The following is a 5,801-nucleotide window of genomic DNA, read 5'->3' as shown; positions in this document are numbered from 1 at the left end:
TTCAGTCTCCAGGATGTCTGGCTCTAGTTGAGTGATCACACCATCGTGATTATCTGGGTCTTGAAGATCTTTTTTGTACAGTTCTTCTGTGTATTCTTGTCACCTCTTCTTACTATCTTCTGCTTCTGTTAGGTCCATACCATGTCTATCCTTTATTGTGTCCATCTTTGCATGAGAAGTTCCCTTGCTGTATCTAATTTTCTTGAAGAGATCTCTAGTCTTTCCCATTCTATTGTTTTCCTCTATTTCTTTGCATTGATCGCTGAGAAAGTCTTTCTTATCCCTCCTTGCTATTCTTTGGAACTCTGTATTCAACTGGGTATATCTTTCCTTTTCTCCTTTGCCTTTCACTTCTCTTCTATTCACAGCTATTTGTAAGGGCTCCTCAGACAACCATTTGGCCTTGTTGCATTTCTTTTCCTTGGTAATGGTCTTGATTCCTGCCTCGTGTACAATGTCATGAGGCACTACTATTTTTCCTACTTTGTGGATGGAAAAACAACAGTTCAGCATTTGAATTACTTGAAAGTTGACTAAAGTTGTAAGCTAGGAAGCAAAGTTACCATTTGAATGCAGAAATGCTGGGCCGGATGAAGCACAAGCTGGAATAAAGATTGCAGGAGAAATATCAATAACCTCAGATATGCAGATGACATATGGCAGCAAGCAAAGAAGAACTAAAGAGCCTCTTGATGAAAGTGAAAGAGAAGAGTGAAAAAGTTAGATTAAAACTCAACATTCAGAAAACTAAGATCATGGCATCTGGTCCCATCGCTTCATGGCAAATAGATGGGGAAACAATGGAAACAGTGAGAGACTTTATTTTGGGGGGCTCCAAAATCACTGCAGATAGTGACTGCAGCCATGAAATTAAGAGACGCTTGCTCCTTGGAAGAAAAGTTATGACCAACCCAGAGAGCATATTAAAAAGCAGAGACATTACTTTGCAGCAAAGGTCCATATAGTCCAAGCTAATGTTTTTCTAGTAGTCACGTATGGATGTGAGAGTTGGACTATAAAGAAAGCTGAGCACTGAAGAACTGACGCTTTTGAAGTGTGGTGTTGGAAAAGACTCTTGAGAGTCCCTTGAACTGCAAGGACATCAAACCAGTCAATACTAAAGGAAATCAGTCCTGAATATTCATTGATACTGAAGCTGAAACTCCAATACTTTGGCCACCTGATGCAAAGAACTGGCTCATTTGAGAAGACCCTGATGCTGGGAAAGATTGAAGGTGGGAGGAGAAGGGGACAACAGAGGATGAGTTGGTTGGATGGCATCACCAACTTGATGGACATGAATCTGAATAAACTCCAGGAACTGGTGATTGACAGGGAGGCCTGGCGCACTGCAGTTCATGGGGTCACAAAGAGTCGGACACTACTGAATGACCAAACTGAACTGAACTGAGGAAGCAAAGAAACAACAGGAATTGAGTTCTGGATTTTGTTGGCTATCTCCAGTTGCCCAAAAGGTAAGGGAAGAAACTAGAAGAAGAAAGAAATTTATTTCTGGTAGTTGACCACAAGCCAAGAAGCAGGACAGTCAAGCTCTTTTTTTTTGGAAAAAACACATAGAAAAGATTTTCCAGAATGTAGACTGCCTAGTAGTTATGACTATGGCTGTATTATAATATATATAATCCTTCCTTGAGACTGTATGTTTGTTTCCAACATTCTGCCATTAATGGGAGTTGACACCACTAAACCAGAATAGGGGAATAGGAAGTGATGGGGAAAAGGAGAGTAGCTATTTAGATGTAGTGATAAACAGTACCTCCCCCTGAAGAGGTCAATGGACATTTAGAGTCATTGGACTTTATTCCAAGTGTAGGACGAAAACAGAACATTTTGAATATCAATAAGAAACTGTGTAATAACCCTTAAAACTTAAATGAGGATATAATGATTGATAATATTTTATTGTATTTCTTTCCAGCTTTTTCCTTATGTATATAAATAAGGTAAATAAATATATTTTAATGTTTTAAACTTTCAAACTTATTTTTTTACTACACAGAGGTTTGTACCTTATTTTTGTAACGTTTTAATTTAGCATAATTTCAAATGTTCCCTACAAAAAAAGTTGTAAAAATGAAACAAAAAGAATACTCATATACTTTCTACCCAGATTCATCAATACATGTGATTCATCTGTTTTATCAGATGTACTTATGTGTATTTATGCTTTTGGTATAAACCATTTGAGAGTAAGTTGGAGAAATCAGTGCATATTCCCTAAGAATAAGGACATTGATAAGGACATTGATTCTCTTATATAACCACAGTACAGCTATCAAAACTAGGAAATTTAATATTGATGCAATTCACAGTCCACAATCTTTATTCAAATTTCATCAGTTGTCCCGTAAATGTCCTCTATAGATTGTTTTCTCTTGGTCTAAAATCAAATCTTAGGTGCATTTAATTCTCACAATTTTCAATCTCCTTTCATTTGGAACACTTCCTCACTGTTTTGCGTGTGTGTCCCTTGTCCTTGACATTTTTGAAGAGTACAAGCCAGCTATTTTGTACAATGTCCTTTAATTTGGGTTTGTCTGATCAGACTCATATTTTGCCTTTTTGGCAGGAATACCACCAAAGTAGTGCTGTATCCTTCTCAGTGCATCTCACCAGTAGACAATAATACTGGTTTGTTAACTTTGATCACTTAGTTAAAGTAAAGTCTGCTAGCTTGTAGCCACTCTAACATGGCTATTTTCCTTTAAAATTAATAAGTGATTTATGAGGAGATAATTTGAAACTATGTAAACATTCCATTCTTCATTAAACCTCCTAGTGAACCACATTCATCCACTAATTTTAGCATTCATTAATGGTTTTCTGTCTCCATCACTCTTTTCTGTATTTGTCAGTATTCTACTGAAAGAATTCTCCTCCTTTCTCATTTTTTATTTACTCATTTATTCCTTTATTGATATAAACATGGCCCCATAGATTTTATTTAACAAGTTATAATCCATTACTATCATTATTTTGTTGCACAAATTGTCCCATATTTACTGAGTAATTTTCTCAGTAAAAAAGAATTTTCCCAATATTTACTGAGCTTTTCAAGCTGGTTTCTGCGTTCTTTTGAAATGTTCTTGCTGTTCTTTAAGAAATTCCTTTCTTTCTTGCACAAAATGATCCAGATTTATCTTGTGTTTCCTGACCCACTCTTGGAACCAGTTATTTTTCCAAGGAGTCTCAGTTCCTCTTATTGGAAAGTGATATTTAGAAACCAACTTTTGTGTGCTAGGTGTGCTCACTTTTATTACTGAGTCATTTCTCCTAGGCCCTCTCAGAAGACAGAGCTAAAAATTATCTATGTATATATAATTATTTCTATACCTATATAATTATGATTCTTCTATATTCATCTTTCTATACATAATATATTTTTAAAGTATATACTAAAAAACATGAATTGAAACTAACACGTCCAGTTTCAATCCAACACTTCAGAGAATATTTTGAAATTCCACCTATTCACACCTGTAGCTACCTTTTTCAACAGTGAAAAAACTAGCTTCCATATCCTCAGTATATCTACTCACTTGCTTAAGCCTAAGATACATAGTTTCAGAATTGCTAATTCACGCTACTACCAAAAGCAAATCTATTGACTAGAGTTCAATATATTTCTGGGTTTTTCTATGATACATTCAGTGTGTGACATAGCCACTGAAATGCATACATTTAACATGTACAATGTGATGAGTTCTGACAACTCTCATATCTTATCTTCAACTCAAAATGAGCAATTTCTCATGCCATTAAAGCTTTTCAAAGGCGTGAATTTTTTAGCTTGGTTATTATTCTACAGTATGGATGTGTTGTAATTGATTTTCCTGCTCCTTATAATTATATAATTAGTCTTCAATGCTTCTTCAATATTTTCTTTTAAAAGCAGTGTTGCAATGAATATCCTATTAACACTGTTAAAAAGAGAATGTAATACCACTATGTAAGGTATACTTATGCTACCATTCTTTTACAAAAAGAGATATTCTGTGGAATAACTTAATAAAACTTTCAAAATTCTAACTCCAGTTGTTATTCCTAAGCTAAACTGGTTCTTGCCCAGTGTTTTAATTTCCTAGGACCACTATATCAAATTACCACAAACCAAGTGGCTTAAAACACTAGAAATTTATTTTCTCACAATTCAGGAGATCAGAAGTCCACAATCAAGGTGTCAGCAGGGTTGGTTCCTCCACGGGCTGAGGGAGAAACCGCCCTCATGCTTCTCTCCTAGCATCTGATAGCTGCTGGCAATCCTTAGCATTTCTTGGCTTGCAGCCGCATCACTCCAGTCTCTAACTCCAGCGTCCCATGGCCCTTTTCTCTGTGTGTCTTCACTTACAAGGACACCAAGTCATTAGATTTAGGGACAACCCAAATCCAGTGTGACCTCATCTTAACTGAACTAATTACATCTGCAAAGACCCTATTTCTGAGTCACATTGTGAGGTTCCAAGTGGACATGAATTCTGGGGGACACCATTCAACCCAGTATGCTCAGTAAATGGCTAGTCCCAGTTGCAACTCCATAATCCCTTACCTGAACTCTTGAGATTAAATGCTTTTAAATTTAGACTTGGATTTTAGAAAGGAAATATCAGCTATTTACTATATATTATGTAACACTTCACTCAAATCTAGAGCAGCACCTCATAATCAAACACATTACTATTTCTGCAATGAAACATATGCATTTCATACCAAGTGAGAGAAATAGACAATAGTTTCATGTCATTTCATGTCTCTATTGGCTGCTAAATAAAATTTGTTTTGTTTTGTTTTGTTTTCAGAACTTCAGAGATTTCAGAATTCTCTGTTCCTAAATTTGACCCCATTTTCAGGTTCCAATGTTAAAAGTCAAAAAGTCACCCACTGTGGTTCAGTTCAGTTCAGTTCAGTCGCTCAGTCGTGTCTGACTCTTTGCGACCCCATGAATCGCAGCACACCAGGCCTCCCTGTCCATCACCAACTCCCAGAGTTTACTCAAACTCATGTCCATCAAGCCGGTGATACCATCCAGCCATCTCATCCTCTGTCATCCCCTTCTCCTCCTGCCCCCAATCCCTCCCAGAATCAGGGTCTTTTCCAATGAGTCAACTCTTCGCATCAGGTGGCCAAAGTATTGGAGTTTCAGTTTCAGCATCAGTCCTTCCAATGAACACCCATGACTGATCTCCTTTAGAATGGACTGGTTGGATCTCCTTGCAGTCCAAGGGACTCTCAAGAGTCTTCTCCAACACCACAGTTCAAAAGCATCAATTTTTCGGTGCTCAGCTTTCTTCACAGTCCAACTCTCACATCCATACATGACTACTGGAAAAACCATAGCCTTGACTAGACCAACCTGTGTTGGCAAAGTAATGTCTCTGCTTTTTAATATGCTATCTAGGTTGGTCATAACTTTCCTTCCAAGGAGTAAGCGTCTTTTAATTTCATGGCTGCAATCACCATCTGCAGTGATTCTGGAGCCCAAAAAAATAAAGTCTGACACTGTTTCCACTGTCTCCCCATCTATTTGCCATGAAGTGATGGGACCAGATGCCATGATCTTAGTTTTCTGAATGTTGAGCTTTAAGCCAACTTTTTCACTCTCCTCTTTCACTTTCATCAAGAGGCTCTTTAGTTCTTCTTCACTTTCTGCCATAAGGGTGGTGTCATCTGCATATCTGAGATTATAGATATTTCTCCCAGCAATCTTGATTCCAGCTTGTGCTTCTTCCAGCCCAGCGTTTCTCATGATGTACTCTGCATATAAGTTAAATAAGCAGGGTGAC

Source organism: Odocoileus virginianus, chromosome 31 (assembly GCF_023699985.2).
Source record: "Odocoileus virginianus isolate 20LAN1187 ecotype Illinois chromosome 31, Ovbor_1.2, whole genome shotgun sequence".
Lineage (NCBI taxonomy): Eukaryota > Metazoa > Chordata > Mammalia > Artiodactyla > Cervidae > Odocoileus > Odocoileus virginianus.
The sequence above is the reverse complement of the archived record's forward strand: the minus strand, read 5'-3'. Positions refer to the sequence as shown.